The 23,276-nt window shown below is 43.1% G+C and overlaps 1 long non-coding RNA gene across 2 annotated transcripts in view; it reads left to right on the top strand.

The window, feature by feature from the left end:
- The window catches only part of LOC131911255 (uncharacterized), a 150,824-nt gene that overhangs the window by 19,851 nt on the left and 107,697 nt on the right, over positions 1 to 23,276 (top strand). For both annotated transcript variants that reach the window (XR_009379312.1, XR_009379311.1), the window contains exon 2: positions 18,017 to 18,351. This is a non-coding gene — a long non-coding RNA (uncharacterized LOC131911255). The remainder of the gene's footprint in view (positions 1 to 18,016; positions 18,352 to 23,276) is intronic.

Consider the following 23,276-nt stretch of genomic DNA (forward strand, 5'->3'; position numbering starts at 1 on the left):
GGGATTGAACTCAGGTTGTCAGTCTTGTTGGCAAGTGCCTGTGCCTGCTGAGCCATCTAGCCAGCCCTGGGTTAATACTTTCTATGAGTAGAAGCCTCACTAAACCCCAACATCTGCCAACAGTTCTTTTTAATTTTTTAGTGCATTTTAATTGTGGCAATGGCATTAGGTAAATGGGGCTGGGAAGGCGGTTCAGCAGTTAAGAGGGATGGCTGCTCTTCCAGAGAACCCGGGTTCACTTCCTCATACCCACATAGGGTGGCTCACAACTGCCCATGAGTCCAGCTCCAGCAGATGCTCTCTTCTGGCCTCTGAGGGCATCAGACACGCACATGGTACACATACAAATACTCAGGCACACATGTGCACATAAACTCAAAATAAATCTAAGTGAGATTACGGAAGTGAGTCTCAAAAGGAATTCCAACCCCCTCTCTTACTGTACTGCTACTGTACCCGGTCCCAGAATCGGCATTGTACAGACTGGTCTTTGTAACCTCAGCTGGGGCATTATTGGTGTTGCCAACAAGGTACTTAAAGGTCCTGTGTTTTGTTTTGTTGCTGTTGTGTTTGAGACAAGGTTTCTCTGTTTAACACTCCTGACTGTCCTGGAACTCACTTTGTAGACCAGGTTGGCCTTGAACTCACAGAGATCCACCTGCCTCTGCTTCCCAAGTGCTGGGATTAAAGGCGTGCGCCACCGCCACCTGGCCACAGATCCTTTTTGATGAGTGTAAACAGACATGGCTCTGCCATCCCGGGCTCCTGAGCTCACTCTCTGCTTTCTTCTCTTCCATTCTGTTGAAATGTCACCTTGGTACAGAAGCCTCCCACCTAACATGTAGTGCAGTGTGCATCCCTCAAGCTCCTGCTGTCCTGTGCCTCTGTGACAGACTGTACACATCTGACTGCATCCTCATAGGAATGTAAGTGCTCTGAGGGTGCAGACTACACAGCACATATTTGTATGCTAATTGACTAACAGCTCATGTGCTTTTACAGCTCTCATTAGGGAAGATGTCCTAGAAAGTTAACATTCAAAAACGTGAAGTAGAAATCATGGTGATTGTTGATAGTTTGGATGGATGAATGGATGGATGGATGATGGTGAGACCTTATTTTGGGTAAATTTATCCCTAGAATATTTAAGGTACAATGAGATTAGTAAAAAATACTTTCCACATCCCTCTATTGTGAAAACTGTATCTATTGAATGAAATAATGCAAATCTTTTTAGAACCTCTGAGAGTCTCGTTGAAATATATTCCTAATCGCTCTTGGTTCAGTTGAAATAAGGATTTATTTGTCTGGTAGCAATAATCATGCTATTGATAACCCAGAAGGATTTTCAATTCAGCATGAACAGTATTATGAATATCATCATCTTTGGCTGTCAACTGACTACTTGAACTCATTGAAATTAACATCCCCCCAAAGATAAAATAACCTCCAGTCACTGGAACTCAAAAGTCCCACTGATTATCCTTGTTCTTTTGAGTATCTCTTTGAGGACAAAGTCACGTACAACAGTAATATGTATGAAGCTCTTAAGTTTTAGGCTATTCTTTCCTGGGATCTATGTACATTATGCCCAACGTCCTATGGTACTGCTTATCGGAAGTTCGGTATATGAAAGATAACGATTAGAAACATGACCTTATACTACCTGAAACTTCCTCCCTTTCTAAGAAAGACTAAATTATGTCTGTTATATGAGAACATGGACTACCTGATGCTCCCTTGACAGTGTCAGTGATAAACACAGGTGGTGGGCGGGGATTAACTGGATAGTCTGTACTGTTCCTACACACTCTCCGATTCTCTGTCTGACTCTCCCTGCTCTGCCCCAGTTAGAAGACTTACACCATAAATGGTCTTCTGATTAATCTTGAAAGAATTAGAGATTTGATTTATCAAAATGCCTCAAAGCCTGATAGCTCTTAGTGCACTTGCTTTTGTCAGAAAATTTATAAAACGTGGGAATTGTTTTTGTTTCATCTTAGTATATTTCATTTTGTCATATTTGGTTGTTATCTCTTAGAAGCCTTTTCTTTTCTAATGAGAGACAGAAAGCGAGTGGACCTGGAGGGGAAGGGAGGTTAGGAGGAACTTCAAGGAATAGAGAAAAGGGAAACTATTGTATGAGGAAAAGACATAGTGTGTGAGAAAAGAATCTATTTTCAAAAGAAAAAAATAAAGAAAATAAAATGCAGGATTGTATAAGCCCGAGAATGGGTCTTTTTACTTTCATAGAGTAAGCAGTTGGTTCTGTATTTTGAGATAAAAGCATGTGATTCCCATGGTACCCAAGCCACTTTGATTACTTGGCAAATCAAAACACCCAACTATGTGTCTCTCTTTGTGTATCTGCCATGTATGTGTGGTGCCTGCGGAAGCCAGAAGAAGACATCAGATCCTCAGAAGCTGGAGTTTCAGGCAGTTGTGAGAGACTTAATGTGGTTGCTGGGAACTGAACTCTGGTCCTCTGTAAGAGCAGAAGGGCTCTTAATCACAAAGCCATTTCTTCAACTCTGCAGTGCGTCCTTCCGAGTGCGTGTCTATATAGGCAGCAATAAAGTTGGTGTTACTCTTGGGGATCTACCAGTGTACTTTTCATTTCATTTGTTTGCTATGGAAGTGTGTTTTCATCTGGTATACTTCCTGTGGACCAGTCTTCCTTGTCAGTACTTCACATTCACCCCCAGTCTTTCCAAAAGACATTTTCCCACCTCAGACACTAATTATTAAAATTGCACGATTCGCCAGACAAACACAACTCAGTAGTGGTATTTGAGCAACAAATCAATGAGCAAATATTGATGCAACACACATGCCACATGAGCATGACACCATCTGGGGTTCTGAACATGATTTATACAGGAAGACAGAGTGTCTCTGCCTTTAAATGGCTCAAAGTCTAATTAGTAGGAGACTGGCGGAAGAGCAGAAAATATCATGAACACTCTTAAACCAGTTTTCACAGTCGCTGGCGTTCTCGCATTGCCATCCATTCATGCATTGTGTCATCGCTGAGTGTCTTGCCACAAACAGGAAAGCATCCTGTGGACTGGTACATGGGGAATGTGACCTAGTTGGGGACCTCAGGGAGCTACTAGAACAAGGCTTACTGTCGCTGTCCTCGTCGTAAGATGACACAATCATTTGATCTACTTTAGAAATGGACAAGGTAGTTACATAGACTGTTTGGGGGCCAACTGCTGGTTTTGATATCTGACTGCTGTAGAAAGACCGGGCAATGTTAGGAACTGGTTGATCGGCCTCTGGATGGCCAAGTTGTGGAGTGGGTGAGGCATACAGCACTGGAAGGAATCATATTAGATTTGAGAGTTCCGCTTATTGATGATGATGATGTCTCGTGTGGCTTAGGCTGGCCTCAAACACAGCTGAAGATGACTTTGAACTCTTGATTCTCCTGAGTGCTTGGATTACAGGAATTCCTGGTTTCAATCTTATTTTTTAATCCCTCTTCTCTTGTAGATGGTATAATGCAATTAGAGTGAATGTTAGTGCTGATATTGGCATTTACAATTCTAAAGTTAAGCTTGAATTTGTAACCTACCAGTTGAGCAAAATGACCCAAGTTACATAAACTCTATGTGACCCGCTCACATGTCTACAGAGAATAGATTGTAAGGAATATTTATCCATTCCTCATGTGATGTGAGGGTACAAATGACATAATTCATTTACGATGAAAAGATTGGGAGAGAAAAACATTTCATAGATTTCAGTTGTTACTATTGATGGGTGCAGGGGGTTGATTTCTGTTAAACACCAGCTTCAGTATCATTTTCTGCTTTGGAAGATAACTGTGGCTGTGCCCAAAAGTACATTTTACTGGGGTTTAGTATTAGTGAGCTGGAGAAATATGTCTCATATTTCTTGAGACTGATCATTGATAAATTGTGTGTCAGCTTATAGTTCTAGAACTCTTGAAAATAAGGCTTGGGCTTAACTTTTACTATGTTGGGAGAACTATCTAAAAGCAGGCTGTGTGCATGCCTTATTTTTGTTGTACTGGGTGAAAGTTCAAATCAACTAACAGGAGAAATTGTTGGCCCTTTGCTCATTCATCTAGTTGGACCTTTTTTGAATGTTCAGTGAAGGTTGGTGTGTTTGTACATTTTATTCATGGCTGTAACCTTAGTCCCTGGACCAGGGACTCGTTAGTAAAGCATGCACTATGGATTTTTCTTAAACAACAACTATGGAGACCTTGTCATATTTCACATAATTTAGAAGGTACTTAGAAATATTAGTGATTAAGAAATAATTACTTTCAGGTTCTCAGTGTCCCATAGGTGGAAGGAAAGGCAAAGAGACAGTGACAGTTGTGTAGCAAGTGGAATAGGGGGATCATAAGTGTGCCACGGGACCTGGGGAGAGGGCGGTGACTTCACCAAAGTGAAGGTGGTTGTGATTTTTGGTCCCGTGTGTTCTTCCTCTGGAGTTGGGGATGTTTTAGAACATAACAGCCATCATTTTCAGTGGGGCAGCTCCGACTACTTGGAGGAGACCCAGAGCCTGAACCTGTTGACTCTTAGTCTTCACTCCTAGAAGGTGGGGTAGGGTGGGGTGCCATTTGATCCTCAGCTGAGATTCTGGCTGCTTCCTCCTGCATCTGCTGGCCAGTTAAGCAATTCTGCCTTAATTGAACATGGCCTCCTGGTCTTAGAGGTGCTAGAGTATATAGACCTGTGGTGTGGAACTGAAGAGACTCCATCCATGAAGTTGTCTATCCATGCTGGAGCGAGACTTTCTGTAGTGTGCTGTCATGGGGTCCCATGCTGCTGGAAGTAACTTGTCACCCGTGCTGTGTAAGGAATCCCAGGAAACGTGCTGGTTCTCTGAGTTGGAGTTCAGTGGAAATGCACTCTTGTTTCTTGTCACTGCTCTGCTCTGTGAGAGAAGGAAGATGTTTGTTTATATCTCCCCAGGGAAAGAGTTCCCACAACAGACTGTGGGAATGCTTAGTTCCTGGAAGAAGATTCATTGTAGAGACTTGAAAAATAATAAGAACAGCTGATTATAAAGAGGGCCAACTTGTTCCTTCATTATTAGCACATACAAGAAACATCCCTGCAGTAAGGTTGCCACAGTCTCCTCCCATGCTGCCCTCAGGTCACCTGCCCCCTGCTCTCTTTGAGGTACTTGTCTCTCTGAAAGTCAAACCTCCTGGCTTGTAATAGTAATTTTTCAGATGTGTTGTATAAGCCAGCAAATCTATGGAAAGACTTTCAACTCCAATTACACAGTCCACCTGAGACAACCTTGGAATAAAAAGAAAAAAAAAATTTTGGGATCTGCAGAAGGTTAGAAGAAACTCTCCCATTCTTTCAAAGCAAGCTGATCTTTCAAAAATATCTGCTCCATCCTAAAATTCAGTGTTTTCTGGGGTCAGCCTCACAAACTAGCATTCTTCGCCTATCAAAGAATGACCTTTCAGTCACTGAAAAGTAATTTTTAATCAAAACTTGAATTGAGTTCCGCCATGTTCCTTTTAATATTTTATTTTGATCTACCAGTGAGTTACGATTCTATATAGTTTTGATTGCTCCTGGACTTACAAAAACAAAACAGAACAAAGCGGTAGTGCTGTCTTGTGCCAGCCAGCTCCCTCCCTGGATCCAGAGCCTATTTACTATCAGTCACTGTTGAAATGGTATCTTCTCAGTATTATGTGATAGTCTAGATATTTTCCAGATTACAAGGTGATCAAATTGTGTTTCCTTATTTTTCCAGTTATTTTAAAATAGAGGAGAGATTGGAGTCAATATCCAAATAAAACATTCAGCTCAAGAGAGCTCAGAATCGCCCAGCATAAAGTTTCATTCCCAAGGAACCTGGTACCTAATGCTCTTCATGTAGCTGAGCCCACCAAAGTGACTTGTTTCCCCAGCAGGATCTACACCATTGATTTTTGTAGAGTAAATCGTAACAGCCTATTAACATCCCATTATGCCGAGTGTAGCTCTAATAGGGAGCATCTACAAGGTCAGAGATCAGAAGTAGACTTGAGGATGCACTCTTCAGAAGAAGATTGAATGGAAAATGAAGATGTGGAGCCAGCTTTATGGGCCTGTCTTGTATGAGAGTTCCCATGTGAGATGGTGTAAATTTGGAGAAGAGGAACCAAGACTGTGTATGACTTCCTGCCAACTGGATCAAGACACAGTAGATCATTGGAGCTTTCTAGTCCCATCTAATGCTTTCCTGTTGCAGTGAGCTACTCTTTGAGCAGAAGTGTTTGTTGAGATTTAACAGCTGGGAGTAGTATCTTGTGTGGATTCCTACAAAGGAGTGCAGGTGCTCATGGAGCAGGGAGCTCTGTTGTGGCCCTGGGTTAGCACAATAACCGACAGGAAATGTTCCTGCTGTTTTAACTATTGTCTGGAGCCAGTGAGGGATCCTCAGCTGATGACCATGGAATAGTTGGAAGTTTTTCAATAGAATCTGGAGGACCGTGCTAGGAAAAGTAGCTCCAAATTTGAGAATTTAGTTACATTAATATAAAATTAACAAGAATATTGTTTACTGTGTGTCAAATACTTGTACTAGGCTATGAGACACCCTCCCTGAAGACACAGCTCCAGAGAACCTGCATCCAGAAGGCTCTACTGCCTATTTACTATAGGCTTCAGAACAATTCTGTAAACATCTGAGAGAAATTTAAAGTTAATCTGAATTCGCTCCTTCAGTCATGGATTAGCCATTCATTGTTTGGGTGGGAATTGAGCAAGAAGATAAGTATCTTAAGAATGTAATTGGAAAGAGGAGCTAAACAGAAGGATTGCCAGGAGAAAATGGTGTCTGGAAAAGGGAGGGAAGAGATAATTTCCAGAAGGAAAGGTTAGATCAGCCCTGTCACCTGCCCCAGAGAAGGCAGGTACAGATGAGCTCACCAAACTGAGTCACAAAGTGACACAGACTTAATTGGTGACCTCTGGGACCCTTCTGTGGTCCTGGGAGGGGGAGTCTGTTTGAAGGGGCTGGCGAGGGAGGTAGGAAGGAAGCAGACATCCAATACTGGATTCTTCGGGAGAAGGGCTGGGTTGGAGAAGCCAAGGAGAGTGAGTTACAGAACAGACTAGTTCTCTTGTACATCCTGTAAATTCTTCCATCATTCTGGGCCTTAATTTCCATGTCTCTAAAACAAGGTAGCCTGAATGACTGGAGGGAGTCAAATGAATTTGTTTGTTTGTTTGTTTGTTTTCAAGACAGGATTTCTCTGTGTAACAACCCCGGTTGTCCTGGAACTCACTTTGTAGACCAGGCTGGCCTGGAACTCACAGAGATCCACCTGCCTCTGCCTCCAGAGATTAAAGGCATGAGCCACCATGCCCAGCTTGGAGTAGATTCTTATCAGGTCAAAATCTTAGAGCTACTGTAGCCATCCAATGATAATTTAAGAGAACAGTTACTCTTGTGTGTGTGTGTGTGTGTGTGTGTGTGTGTGTGTGTGATTTTAAGAAAATATTTATTTTTATATTAGCATACAAAGTATTAGATGTCATCATGGTAGTTTTGACTAAAATTTGTTCTAGTTGATTCTTCTCCCTATCTGTATCCTTCCCTATCCCATGGAGATTCTCTCTCTCTCTCTCTCTCTCTCTCTCTCTCTCTCTCTCTCTCTCTCTCTCTCCTCATCGCCCCCACCCCCCACCCCGCGCATGGTTTCATTCTGTAGTTCAAGCTGCCCTGGAACGCTTATGTCATTCAGGTTGGCCTTGCACCCACAGCAATGGTCTCTTCGCAGCCTCTTGAGTGCTGTGGTTACAGGTGGAAGTCACCACTCCCAGCTCTTTCTTTTTTAATTTATTTTTCATGACACTAAATGCAAAATGCATTATCTTAATTATACAATTTAATACTGCAAAGTATATTTGTATCTTCGTATACCCAACCTCAGAACGTGGAGATTCTGAACACGACTAGACAACAATCCATAATCTCCCTCCCCCTTGCTCTGATTAGCCCCCTTTCTTCTGTCCCTATGTTTGACCACTATAGTACTTCCCATGAGTTTGAAGCACAGCGTGTGTCCTAGTGGCTGGCTTATTTCATCTTAGCTTATTAGCCACAAGGCTTGTTGGTGTTGTGCCACATTTTCTTCATCCGTTTGATAATGAGCACGTGGGTTTCTTCTACATACAAGTGGTTGTTACTGTGAGTGATGCTCCATGACCATGGGTATACATTGAACTATCCTCTTTATGAAGCAGGTGACAAGTTCCTCCTCTGCTGTATGGCTGGTCATGACTGCTGTGAGGGTGCATTCTGCAGTAGAACCAGAATAGCATTCAGAGAGAACAAAGATGGACAACTTACTTCCTTTAGGACATAGGTCCTTTAGGACCCACAAGGTTGTTGCCGTTCCTGAATTATTCTCCAATAAAGAAAGAAAGGAAGATTTCTCTTTAGTTTCCTTTTCAAATTTGCATTCTAGAGGAACCCCAGGTACCTCCATCCCATTGTATCGGGCTACAGAGACACTTTTCTGTACTGTGCAGTTTATTTGCTTAGGATATGAAGATTAGTGGCAATGAAGGATTGGGGGCTTCTAGACAGATGAAGAACACTTTGTAAATGGCCTGCAGTGGGTCACTGCAAAGCTTGGGCCCAGCAGCTGGCTGGTCATGGTCTCTCCCCTGATGATGCCTACTCGTGTTCTGGTGTCTCCAGCCTTTACCTTCTTTAATTACTATTTATTTTCTCACTATGGAATGATGAGAAGAGCAGAGCATTGTCTTGCCATGGTTTTTCTTCAGTCTTTTAAAACATGGCTATTTCTATTCTTCTTTGGGAAGAAGCTGTACTTAACCTGGCAACCCCAAGAGTAGAGTTCTTCCCCTATGGAGTGTCAGCCCAGGAGTCCAGTCGACTGTGTTCCAAGAGTTTCTTCAGATCCAGAAGAGGTCAGCCTCCAGCTTGGTACCTCAAGAGTGCACAGGAAGGCCAACACTTCCCTTGCCATTTAAAGGATGTACCAACTAAGTCTTCTTTAGTTTTTCTTTAGTGGTTTGACTTTGAATCAACTGTGTGAAGAACTGGACGCAGCATATACTATCTGTCTTTTCTGGGTTAAACAGAAGACAGAAGAAAAGAGGGGGAATAAGGGAAAGGTCTTGAAGAAGCTGCCCTTAGTGGTTACAGTGGGTTTTAAGGAAGCGGCTGGTTACTGAAGATTTCTAAGGTGCACATTTTCAGGTCCAAGCCATCATTTAGTTTTTGAGGACAGTTTCCTGCCATTTTCCGATCTCCTTCCTTAGTTACCATCTAAACTCTTTTGGACTTAACTTATTAGGTTTTTAATGATTTCTTTATTTTTATTTTATATGTATTGGTGTATTGCCTGCATGTGTGTCTCTATGAGGGTATCAGATCCCTTGGAACTGGGGTTACAGACAGTTGTGAGCTGTAGGTGCTGGGAATTGAACCCAGTCCTTTGAAAGAGCAGCCAGTGCTCTTAACCACTGAGCCATTTCTCTAGGTTCCATCTTTTGAACCTTAAAAAGCCCTAGTTCTTGGGTTCCTTTAAACATAACATCAGATGCATAAAAAGTTACAACTCTAAAATCATGTAAAGGATACAGCCTTGCTGCCTTTGGAACCTCTAAAATGCATCTTTATCAGATTTTCTCTACTTTTTGGTTTTTTGAGACAGGGTTTCTCAGTGTAGTTTTGGTGCCTGTCCTAGATCTTGTTCTGTAGACCAGGCTGGCCTCAAACTCACAGAGGTCCGCCTGGTTCTGCCTCCCAAGTGCTGGGATTAAAGGTGTGTGTCACTGCTGCCCAGCTTTCTCTACTACTTTTTGATTTAAAAAAAAATGGCCGCTGTCTAGGCTGAAGTTGAGAACTGGGGACTTCTGCTAGAACTGGCCTGACCACTGGACATAAAGCATCACATAGGTCTCTGAGTGGAGGTTGTGCAGGATTCTGATGATCTGTTTTCCATATGTCTGCCACTTTAATATTAATAGGCTAAATGCTATTTGGACACGGAATAAGATGGAGGCCTTACACCTAACCTTATCTTCCTGTGGGAATGGGTGCCACTCTCTTCAAAGGCCATTGCTCTTATATTTTTATGTTTATATTTAAATGTTGGGCTAGCATCTGAACAGAAGTGATTTTTCAGAGTAATAACTTCAAGTCCTAGAACTTGAAGCTAAGCCTGGGATTCAAGAGACCAGGTTCCCCTGTCTCTGGTCCACATATCTGTGTCCTCCGAGGTCAGTGGAGTGGCACCCATAAATGTAAATGTTTTTGGTTACTGAATTTTTAAAGAGATTGTACTCACCTTACTTTTAAAGGGTTTTTAAATTCTTATTCTTGACATTTAATGAAAGAAGAGTGCTGTGGAATGTCGTTCTGTATGCTGTGAATGAGTGTTGCTCTGATTGGTTGATAAATAAAATGCTGATTGGCCAGTAGTCAGGCAAGAAGTATAGATGGGATAAGCAGACAAGGAGAATTCTGGGAAGAGGAAGGCTGAGTCAAGAGCCAGACACAGAGGAAACAAGATGACAAGGCAGAAGTGAGAAAAGGTACCAAGCCACATGGCTAAACATAGATAAGAATTATGGGTTAATTTAAGTGTAAGAGCTAGTCAGTAATAAGCCTGAGCTAATGGCCAAGCAGTTATAATTAATATAAGCTTCTGAGTGATTATTTTATAAGTGGGCCATGGAACTGTAGGGGCTTAGTGGGACTGGAGAAACCTTTCCACTACAGAAGAGGAGAAGGAATGGGAAAAAAAAATCAGAAAGTAGGAAGGCCATACTCTGAGGGACTGACAGAAGAAAGAATATAGAGTCTTAGGTACCCTGGGTAGGGCATGGGAATGGGAAGAGGTGGAGTTTTAGGCAGTTCAAGTAGGCAAAACGTTGAACTCTCTTTTTTTCAGTATGCGTGTGTTAGTTTTACTTCACTGGTAGTACAGAATATCAACACACAAAGCTTTAAAGGCATAGAGCATGGTGGCACACACTTGCAATTTGAATATTCTAGAGGCTAAAGCAGAAAGATTGCTACAAATTTGAGATCAATGTGAACTATATAGTGAGTACCAGGCCAGCTTGTAGCTACATAGCAAGACAAAAATATGAAAAAATCAAAACATAAATACATAAATGAATAAAAATACAAAAAGAAATATAAAAACAAGCAAAAGCTTCAAAACAGCAACACACATACAACAATATTCAACCTTCCACAAAACAATGCACACATACACAAAACACAAAACAATACTTTACAAAGTCCCACAAAACAACAATGTGTATGGCTATGCACATGCACGCGCGCGCTCGCGCGTGCGCACACACACACACATACACACATTACCTCCAGCACATACAATAAACAGTTATCTTTAGTTTTGGAAGCCAAGTGTTAGTATTTTCTACTTGCAAACAAACTAACTTCTGTCTATCCTAGTCTTTCCCTGGATTTATTTCTCTTTCCTCAGTCTTTTTATTGCCTTTGGGGGCTGAGCCCATACTCCAATGGTGGTCAGTGTCATTGTTGTCCCCCCCCCCCACTTTGAAAATAGAACATTCCTCCCTCTTCTACCATGGTTTGCCTATTTTGCTGATTTAACTGTTGGAGAGAGCTCAGGTACTAAGTAGATCCTTGTCTGAAGCAGGTTTATGTGAAGGATATAATATGTAGGCATTCCATCAGGGGGGTTGATCCTCAAAGCCATTTAAGTGATGGTGGGGCCTTGGGTACTTTGACAGGCAACCCAGGAAGAGATTATTTGGGGGTACTTCTGATATATTTTAGGTAGCTGCTTAGAGAGTCACATTTATGGCAGTCTGTCAGTCCATTGCCAGCAACAAGGATAGTTTTTACATCTCAGAGTTTCCTTTTACTCAACCCCAGAAGTTTTTATTAAATATGAGGGCTGGTGGGAATGCACACAAGTCACTTTGTGTTTTCCTGGCTGTAGGCTCTCAGGTGTTAGAGGAGGTGGCAGTCTCCCAGGTTGTGATTCTCTTCATCAAGGAAGGCAAAGAGGCCCGGCGACTCTCAGTATAGAGTGAGCTTGGCAATTGGCTATGGTCTAAGAATGTTAGCAGTTTAGTGGCTGGGTGTTGTATTTGTGGGTTCAGTTTAGCTGCTTACTGATCTAGCATTCATTTGGACCTGCTAGTCCAGTTGCTAAGTCTGAAAGTTGGTAGACATTTGCTCAATACAGACATATATGTTTGGGATTTCCCCCCTCTGACCCCCCCCCCCCACCTTATCACATTCATCATGTTAGTTGGAATGAAATCTTTGGTGTAAAGCAATGCTTCAAGACACTATAGTCTGTAGCACAGTGGTTCTCAACCTGTAGGGTGTGACCCCTTTGGGCCTTGCAAATCAAATATCCTGCATATCAGATACTTATGTTATGATTCATAACAGTAGCAAAATTACTGTTTGAAACAAAGTTATGGAGTAGCAATGAAATAATTTTATGGTTGGGGTCACCACAACAGGAGGAACTGTATTAACGTGTTGCAACACATAAATAAGTATGCCATTTATTAGCTGGATGGTGTTGCCACATGCTTTTAATCCCAGCCCTCCGAAGGCAGAGGCAGGCAGATCTCTGTGAATTCGAGGCCAGCCTGGTCTACAGAGTGAGTTCCAGGACAGCCAGAGCTGTAAAACAGAGAAACCCTGTCACGGAAAAACAAAAACAAAAAAGAATGCCATTTACTTACGTATTTATTTGTTTAATACGGGGTCTTACATAACCCAGTTTGCTGTATAGCCAAGGATGACATTGAATTCCTGATCCTCCTGCCACTACCTCTCAAGTGCTGGAATCCCAAATCTTACACCATGCCGTGTTTGGCAAAATTGTGAAATTAATTGATCAGTTTCCTAAGCCTGTTAGTCTGTTTTGGCGGAATACTTATGCTTCTCTCCATGGAATGGGGTGAATTTGTATTAAAGCACTTATCTGTCACAGGACGAAAAGAGACATTTGTGTACCTTCCTGATTGGTAATAAGATGAGAATGGCATGACATTTTTGTTACAGTTTGTTAGACCTTCATGCTCGTAAATGAAGAAAACCAGGCTGAGGCACTTTTGAAACACACACACACACACACACACACACACACACACACACACACACACACACATATATGTAGTATTATTTAACTGCTAACTGTCTAGAAGACAATACTTAAAGCATTTCTGTTTCAGGAACTTGGGGCTTGTGTTTTCAGTCAGCATTTTCCATGTAGAAGTAGGTTGAATTTACCACAAAAGTGAGCATTAAATGATCACTCAGTTAAACTTGACCTTCAGTGTTGGTCTGAATTATCAGACCTGTTTTTTTGAGTTACAGTTGCAAACACTTATTTATTGAAATGTGCCAGAAGTAAAGACAGCTTTTCCAAGGGAAGATACAAGAATGGCTCACTAGAATGATTAGAAAGCTACCTTTCCTTTTTGACTCATTTCCAGTGGGGGGGGGGGGGAATTGAGACTTGATAGCTGCTCTGTGGGGTGCTTTCTGCCCCCTCCCTGCTGGCCAGGTTCTTTCAATGTGGCATCGAAGCCTTGAGTTGTTGGGACTCAACAAATGGACAACAACAAATGTTCAGCCTTCTTATTGGTGTCAAGCCCAGGAAATTGGCAAATTAGAGGAACAGGCCAAATGCTCCAGCAAGGTTTCATGAGCCAAGTGTGCGGAGGAGCAGGCCGCTGCTGGCTCAGCCCTTCAGCCCAGGAGTGCCCCTCCTTGGCTTTCTCAGTCTGTTGCTGCCCCAGGTTGAAACATGTCAGCTCTAAGATTCAGGGACCCAGGGCTCTGGAATAACAAATTGTCTCTTTTAACTTTTCAGCAGCCAGAATGTTGGAAAACTAAACAGAGGGGGATGTAGAGATGGTTATGCTTCCCTGTGTGATTCCCAAATCATTCATATTAGTGGTGAAACAAACGTGCATGTCTACAACATTGATATAATCCATCCATCCATGGTATGTAATAGTCTTCTACAGAGGCTGCCCTAAGTGTATAAATAGTGTTCATATTGGTGCCCCAGGTATAAACAAGCTGCCCTTGATTTCCAGTTTGAATTATATATATATATATCTCCGAGTGAAAAATAGTCTTTCCTTCTGTCATAACATCAAGTCATTTTTGGTATCTGTTATTGTTTTCTTCTTTCCTCACTCTTCCCAAAAAAACTTTTTTAAAAATTTGGCATTAAAAGTTGGGTGGGGAGTGGTGGTATATACCCCTAATCTAAGCATGTGGGAGGACTGAGGAGTACTTCATGTTCAAGGCCAGCCTGGGCTAGCTAGTGAGTCTCAGGCCATCCTGGGATCCATAGGGAGACTCTGTCTCAAAAATACTGACCAGATAAACATTATGCTGGAGGATTGCTACATTCTAATTGACAGTGAGCATATGTGGTTCACTGTTCGGTAAAGAATTTAATATGGAAACGAGTCATTTCCTGGTAAATCAATAAAACCAGCTTCCTATTTCCCTGTGGACAATCAGTGACTGGAAGAAGGGACTTTGGACTTGGTTGATCCTTTCACTGTTTTGGATCAAAATAAATTGGTGAGTCACTTTGTTTATGAATCTCCTTGAAAACTTTTGACATGAGGTCTCACTTTGTACCTATGACTGGCCTGGCTCTTGATGGTGCTTAATGAGCATCTCAGGCTACACTGAAACTTGCAGTAATCCTCCTGCCTCAGTCACCAGAGTATAGGGATTGCAGGCTTGTTGCCAGGCTAATCAAGCCCTTTTTGTGTGATTCTATGTGTCAGGAGATCATTTCCATGGATATTTTATTTAGACAGAAAAATGAAACCTATATCTCAAACCATCATTTATAAATGCCACAAACTCCTAGGCTGTCATTTTTGGTTGTGGAGTGTTTTCTTCCTGGCTGTGCTGTGTGCTGGCTACATGTGTGTCTGAAGGGCATGCATTTTAAAGGCAAGGCAGATTGAAGGGTGTAATTTGGTCACATTTTGCTGACTGCACTCCTTGCTGTATGTGTCTTTTAGAGACTTTACTATTTTAGCCATGATTAGTTATTTCTTGACCCTACTCTGAGTAGGCCTCAGTTTCTTGACTCTCTTACACATACAAATGGTTGAAGATATAGCTAAGACATGAGTGGTCCTCTGCTATCATTAGTCATTTTTTGTCCTGTATGTGAATCGGTATTTAACAAGAGAAAACTCTCTAACTGCCATTAAATGCCTTGTCTTTATTTTGTTCTATGACCTGCACCAATTTCCAGTTTTCAAATTGGAATCTAGAATTTAACTACTACTTTTAACTCCTGCCTTTTAATTTTGAAGATCAAAAATGGTAGAGCTGTTCAGGTGGTCAAGAGGCCTTTTCCTGACCTTGAATGTGGTTTGCTGCTATTTCATTAAAAGGGGGAGGGAGAGGAGGAAGAGGAGGAGGAGGAAGAGGGAGAGGAAGAGGAAGAGAAGGAGTGAGAGCAAGTGGAGGCTGCCCTGCTTACCATTTTAGGTAGCATGAGCCCTTGGGATTTTAAAACGAGCTTCACAGTCTGACACACAGCCGTAGAGCTCCATTTTTAGCTGAAGGCGTCTTCCCAGCCTTCACAGTTCAGTGACTCAGGAATGCAGGGCAGGGATAGGGTGCTACAAGGCTTCAGACGCCTCATGTCTGACAGACACCATGTCTGCCGTGTGCATTGCCTTGTACTTCGGGTCTAGGATCAACAATGTCCTGACCTCCATGGTGGTCAGGGGGATGTTCACCAAGACTGGTTTCTTTCCATTTGCATAGGGTTAACACTGAAGGCAAACACAGCACAAGTGTGATTTAAGTTTTTTGTTTTTTTTTTTTAAATCTGTCATCCAAACAGTAATTCACACCACAGGTGTAGCTGAAGTTACCTGGGGAGCTTAGGTTGTGTGGGTGGAATGTTCATGGAGATGTATTCCAAAGATATGTTACATCATTTTTTATTTTGTTTTTAAATATGGTATTGGTTAGCAGGAATTTAAGTTTGTGTGTGTGTGTGTGTGTGTGTGTGTGTGTGTGTGTGTGTGTGCGCGTGCGCGCATTCTTTTAAACTCAGGCTGAGATGTTGTAATATATACATTTTATTTACTGTGTATGTACGTGGGCACATGTACTACAGGGAAAAGTGTGGGGGTCAGAGGAAACGTAGGGGAGTTGGTGCTTTCTTTCTCCTATTTGGCTCCTGGGGACTGAGCTCAGGCTTAGTGGCAGGTGCCTTTACCAGCTGAGACATCTCTTCAGCCTGGCATTGTTCTTAGTGTGCTTCCCCGGCACATCTAGAAAGTCTGAGGACTTGGCTTTGCAGTCTACGTAGGCTTTGATGTCTCGGCAGGACCATCTAGTGTTCCAAGTTAAGCCAACCACGGTTTATTTCTATGCAGTCGGAGAGCTCTTGGCTCTATATTGTAGGACAGATAATCTTATTAGAAAGCTCTTTTAAAATCAGTGATTATTAAAAAAAAACTTAAAAGGATGGTAGCACATCCTTTCATGAAAAGGATATTTTAATTATATTATTCTATTAAACGTACCACAATGGTTATTATTTAACAGAGAGTTTTATCTTCAGTGTATGATCACAGCTGTCGAAAGGATGTGTCAAAGACGTGTCCTGTCATTGTTTTTCAGATCTCTGTTCTCTGCCATTGGAGGCCCTAACCTTGAAGTGGTCATTTTGTTGAAAAGCAATTGATAAGACTTTTCTAATACTCTCCTTTTTCCTAAGCGCCCCGCTCCCCTTTGCCAAAAAAGTACCATTTCTTTATCAGGTCTGAGCATTAGTTACAAAATACTGCTGGAGTGTGAAATGCTCAGAAGTAGACCCTTCGTGAGGGTCCACTCAGTTTCGTCCAGAGGCTGGGAGACCACTGTACTAGCATATGCTACCAAGACGGAGCTATTGCTAACTTGATGGAACTACAGGCTATTGGGAAGGACAGGGCTGATAATGAAGTTGAGTTGAACCTTCAGATATTTTCTGTCGCTTGCCCTCCCTCCGTGGGTATTTTCCTGGCAAAAGGGAGGCAGGCGATGTTCTTACCTCTGTGGCCGGGTCGTTTTCAACCGCACTTGAAAGTACAGAGAACACAGTTTTGTTAAAGACTCCCAAAAGAAGAGCAGTTTTGTGTCGAGTAAGAAATCCACCCAAACATACCAGTCTGACATAAACAACAAAAGAGTTTGCACCTTCTAATAAGAAAATTTAGAAACTTAGACTCTCTGAAGTCCCCTTTCTCTTTTGTCCCGTGGTATGAAGAGTGGGTAGATACCTACAGGGTAGCCTCAAGGTGTTTTTCTTCAAGGTTGGTGGTGAGTTTTTACTCCTGACCTTTTTCTTTGTGAACTAGTGGCGTGTTGAGATAACCCATTGGACTAATAGCTGTCGAGCCTCCGTGGGACTGGACTAGGCCCTCTGCATAAGCAAGACAAGACAGTTGTGTAGCTTGGTCTTCTTAAGGGGCCTCCTGGCAGTAGGATCAGGATCCATCCCTGGTGCGTGAACTGGTTTTTCGGAGCCCATTACCTATGGTGGGACACTTGGACCTGCCTCAACTGAATGTACCAGGCTTTGCTGACTCCCCATGGGAGGCCTTACCTTTTCGGAGGAGGGGATGGGGGGGAGTTGAGGGAAGAAGGCTGGGAGGGAGGAGTGGAAGGAGGAAAGAGAGGGAGATCTGTGGTTGGTTGGTAAAAAATGAATAAGCTTCAAGGTGGCAGCCGTTCCCAACATGGGGGTTGAGACCCCTTTGGGGCTTGACTGGCCCTTTCACAATGGTAGCAAAATTACAGTTAGGAAGTAGCAAGGAAAATGATTTTATGGCTAGGGGGTCACCACAGCATGAGGAACTGCTCATAGCGTTAGGAAGGTTGAGGACCACTGGGCTGAGTTCTGTTAAGGTATGAAGATGCCTTTCTTTGGGCATGGTGTTTCTAAGTGTCTGTGTTCTGTGCTCTGTTACAGGTGTGAATGAGGGATGGCCATCCAGTGACCAACGGGGATTTACTGCCTTGAAGGCACGCATGTGTGTGATTAAGGGATATACATGCATGACTCCAGGATTTACTTCCTTCCTGTCCTACAGAGTTACTGAAGGGAGTGAGTTATGGGATAATTTATAACGCGGCAGGCCCTTCCTCAAGACAGCCCTCGTCAAAACAGGAAGATGAAACTCAGGTTTCACCAAGGAGACCACAGCTTGGGATACTGTCTGGACGTACCTCTTAATTACAAGCAGAAAAGTCTTCAAACTTTTCCATTTCTAACGCCCAGGCCCCGCACGAGATATCTACTGAAAGGTTAGTATGTCCACCCTGTTAAAGTGTGTGGACACTGTTTAACTGTGTGCCTCTCACCTTTCCTCTCTTTGTTTTCTTTCAGACAGGATGTCATATAGCCCAGGCTGGCTTCAATTCATTAACTAGCTGGGCATAACCTTGAGCTGAGCTCCTCCTGCCTCTCCCCTCGAGTACTGAGATTAAAACGTGCAGTGCACCCCCAGTCCTAGTGGTATGTGGTGCTGGGCATTAAACCCAGGGCTTCACCCATTAGTGAAACATTCTTGTAACTGAGCAACATTCTTAGCCCTCCTTCACATTTTTTTTTTTTCTAAAGGTTTTGTGCTGCCTGGGCAAAAAAAAGAAACTTGGTTGATGTATTGCAGAACAAAGCTTCTATTCACAAAGGCCAGAGAATCTACAAACTATGATGGAAGACTGAGCAAGCGTTCTGTGCGAGATGAGACTCATCCCTCCTGTCTTGTTTCCTCTAGTCTTTCCTCTTTGTTTGTGTATTCTTGCTCCAGTTTTGAGTTGGTTGTGTGCGTGTGTGTGTGTGTGTGTGTGTGTGTGTGTGTGTCTGTGTATGTGTGTGTGTGTGTGTGTGTGTGTGTGTGTGTGTGGTGTGGCGGGGTCGGGGGTGTCAAGTGGGTGTTTTCTGTCCTGGGCTTGGGTGCAGCTAAGTGGTAGATCTTTCACTAAACATTACAGAGCCCTGGGTTACATCTCCAGCACTAAAAGAAGGACTCAGAACTTTCTTTGCTGTGTGTATTTAGCCTAAAGGATTTAGCTGGCCTTGAGAGGGCTTTTGTGAGTGCATGAGTAAGCACATGCGCGAGCATATATATATATATGCGCGTGTGTGTGTGTGTGTGTGTGTGTGTGTGTGTGTGTGTGTGTGTTTCAAGCAAGGAAGTATAGGAGAACATTTGACAGTGTTCAAGGGGACTTGTTTCATAACCAGTAACGCTAAGTGTAGGCTTTTGTGCTTCATTTTCAACTTTAAATCCTAGCTTCAGCACGTATTGCAAGAATCATTCTCCACTGAAAGTGTCTGTGCACCCTGCCATTGCTGTCAAAGGTCCCCCCACACTGTCTCATTCAGGGGAGTCTTCTGAATGGTTCTCAATGATAACATTAGATTCCTGAGCACGGAGTTCTGCAAGTGGTGTTTTTTAGGTTAAAAATATCAAGTTCACCTTTCACATTGGAATGCCCCAGCAGTTGGCAGCAACTTCTTGTATTAGAGAGTGTAAAAAAGAAACAGGAAGACTTCCCAAGCTCTTCCTTCTCTCCCATCTGCCCCGGTGACTGCAACAGCCCCATAAATTACTGCTGCCCTTTTGAACTGACCTTCAGGTTCAGGAGATGTAAATAGTGATGGCCTTGACACCGCCTGCCCCCACCCCGGTGTCCACTCTGCTCAGGAGAAGGAATCTCTTCAGTTAACTGAAAGCAGGTGGGCCAGTGGATCAGTAACTCTAGATACTCTACCGTCCCCAATTCTGAGGCAACCTGCCCTAGTCCTGTTTCTGGCCTAGGTGAAGGGGTCTCCAGAGTGCATCCACTTGTGTCTTTAGCTACTTTCTCTGTATTGGACTCCTGTGGGTCTAGCCCTTAATAAGGTGGCTCTGAGGACACAGAATATGTAAGTGACAACTTTTATGTGTCTGTTAAAATCAAAATCAAGGAAACCAGCACTACCACTAACATGATGCTGTACAGTGGTTTAGGCCTGACTTGGTCTCCTTCTAGCAATGTGATCTTAGGCAAATTATTTCACATCTCTGTCTCAATTTCCTTAATTATAAAATTAGAATGAGCCGGGCGGTGGTGGCGCACGCCTTTAATCCCAGCACTTGGGAGGCAGAGCCAGGTGGATCTCTGTGAGTTCGAGGCCAGCCTGGACTACCAAGTGAGTTCCAGGAGAGGCGCAAAGCTACACAGAGAAACCCTGTCTCGAAAAACCAAAAACAAACAAACAAACAAATAAATAAATAAATAAATAAATAAAATAAAAAATAAAATTAGAATGATCACAATACTTACTTTTCCTTATTGTTGTTATTATTATTTCTAACTAGTTTTTTATTTGTGTGTGTATGCATATGTCCTAGTGTGTGAGACAGGTCCATGGAGGGCAGGGGACAATTTTTGGGAGTCAGTTCTCTCCTTGTACCATGGGTTCCAGGAATTCAAAGGCTTGCATAGCAAGAGCCTTTACCAGCTAGGCTGGCCCTCTTTTCTTTTAAGAATTAAAGGAGAGCCATCCACTGAAGTATTTCTGAAATAAACATTAAGCTTTCAGGGCTCCTCTGTCTATGAGAGTAATACACAAAAGTGGTAAGACCTACAGCCTAGGAACATCCTCAGTGTGTGGATTCTGACTTCTGGAGTAGCCTCTTCTCTTTGTTACATAGAGACTGGGGTGGTGTGGGGGTGTATCAATATTGCTCTGAGTTTTCAAAACGGGTTTAATGAGATTTATTCTGCTGCTGATAGTAATTTTTCTGGATTTATGGGATGTATGCATTGGGAAGGGGATTATTGGAATATGTGCTTGGTTGTATTGCCAGGTATTGTCAGTACTCCTGGTTTCTAGACCCACACTGTACTGCAGGCTGAGTCAGAGAGGTGCCCCTGTAGGGGACCATGATAGCACTGCAGGGGTTGGCCTGTGTTGCTTTGGGTAATTCTTCACTTAGAAGTGAGGGCATGAGGAGACAGTACTTACCCATCTGTCTATCGGAACATTTATATGTATATTACCTGAGCGTTTAGGCCCACCGTGGAGAGAGAGGATTTAAAATGGAGAAGAAAAAAAAGGGAAAAAATGAAAATAAATTAACGTGATGGAACCGACAGAAGCGTCGTTGCAGAGAAAGCGCCAAAAGTTCTTAGAAGCAGACTTAATAGCCAGTAGCAAAGCCCTGGGTTATTGTCTTTTAGAAGCAAAACCCAACACACAAAGCTGAAGCTGAAATTAGAACCTGGAACTGTTCCAGGGAAGCCTGGCCATGCAGGCTTCTGAGTCTCAGATTCAAAGGAGGGGAAAAAAATCCATTTTGCAAAGTAACTTCTTCCATTGATTGCTAGCTGTCAGTGTTTGATGGGTAGATCCTGAAACATTAACTGATTGAATTCTTCAGTGCTGTGTGGTTATAGTGGTGGCCTCCCTCTGCTGCTCTGCCCTTCTGAATTTGTGCATGGACACACGAGACATGCGCTAAATGAGGAGTGGTGAGCGGAGTGCTACGGTTTGGCATCTGCTTGTTCTTTTCTAAAGAGAACCAGTGGAAAGACAGAGGATTTAGTGGAAATATTATTTATTGATTGCTTATGCTTTGTGGTAGCTAATAAATTGTCCAGCTCCTGACACACACACACACACACACACACACACACACACACACACACACCCAATCCTCCCATTCCAGACACAGTAATACCCTGGGGGGCACACAGTAGGAATGGAGGTTGATGGTATCTGCCTTTCTCATACCCCTGGGCTCCTTTCCCTTTGGCACTGGAGACTGCCTTATTTCTTTTCCTGTCTTCGATACACTGCTTTGAGAGTAAAGCAACTTAAGAGAGAAAGGGCTTATTCTGGCTCCTAGTTCAAGGGCATAGTCTCTCCTGGCAGGGAAGTGAAGGCTTCAGGAGTTAGATGCAGCTGCTTGAGTCATACCTACAATAAAAAAAGCAGACGGTGGTGAATGCCTGCTGCTGCCCAGCTCCCTTTCTCCACTGCAGCCCAGGGGTCCAGCCACCGGAGGTGCCACCCACAGTGAGCAGATCTTCCCATCTCAGTTGGTGCCATCACAGTAACCCCCCAGGGGCTGTCAAGTTGGCAGTTGACACTAACCATCACAGGACAGTCACGCTCTGTGCTTCCACTTGAGAGTGAGAGAAGCATCTAACTTGCATGTTGAATTGTCTTGACTGTTTTGTTTTTAAGCCTAGGAGTTCCCTGCACCCCAGCTCTGATTTGAGAGCTGTGACTCTCCTCTGCTTGGCGGGCATCTAACTCCCGGGGTTCTGTGTTTCACCCTGCACCCACATGCCTCTAGACTAGTGACCTCCTGAGGATGATGTGGGTGGAAGAGGCTGTAGAGATCAAGTACCTCAGGAAGATGCAGAAACCAGGTTCTAAACCAGGTTCTATAGAGCATTCAGCCCTCTGTGGCAGGTTCCCACACTCAGCCAGTGCTGGCTGTACTGTGGCTAATGGATAGAAATGGGCTGAGGAAGAAAAGATAAGGAAGAGCAAGGACTATCACTCAGGACTTGGGATTTCATATGAGACAAAAGGAAGAGATTAAAAGCATGGTGAAGAGGGGGTATTTCCCAAGAGTAGCAGTTTACTTTCTATTGAACCTAGGAACAATGCATATTCATTCACTGGCAGGCAATTTGGGGTAATGGAGTGTGGACAATTTCTGATTTTTACCTCCTTGCCTCCTGTGGTCAGTGCTGCCTTTTGTCGTGTTAGAAAGAAGGGCTGGTGGTGGTGTTGGGGGGGGGGAGGGGCTACAAGAGAAAGCAAGTGAAATGCTTTCCAGATCTGATAACTTCAGAGATCTCAGGAGAAAACTCTGGCTCAGGTCCCAGGATGAGGTCACACAGTCTGCTGTTGGATTTATGTTGGGATGTCAACCACACCAAAGGCATGCTGCCACGATCCCTCTGCAGTCGTTTATCAGGGTGAAGGAATGGCTTTTGGGTCAGCTGTGTGTATACCCTGTGACTGCTCAGAACCACTGAGAAGGGTAGCCTATTCACGGTGGAAGAAGCATTAAATATTCTTTTCTGTTGAACACTATACAACTTCCATGTCATGAAATTCAAATCTTTTATCTCCTCCACCTTGTAAAACCTTTATGCAAATATTTTAATTCTTCCTTACCTGGTGAGACCTTTGTTTACACAAAGGCCGTGCAGCATTT

This window comes from Peromyscus eremicus, chromosome 5, assembly GCF_949786415.1.
Source record: "Peromyscus eremicus chromosome 5, PerEre_H2_v1, whole genome shotgun sequence".
Lineage (NCBI taxonomy): Eukaryota > Metazoa > Chordata > Mammalia > Rodentia > Cricetidae > Peromyscus > Peromyscus eremicus.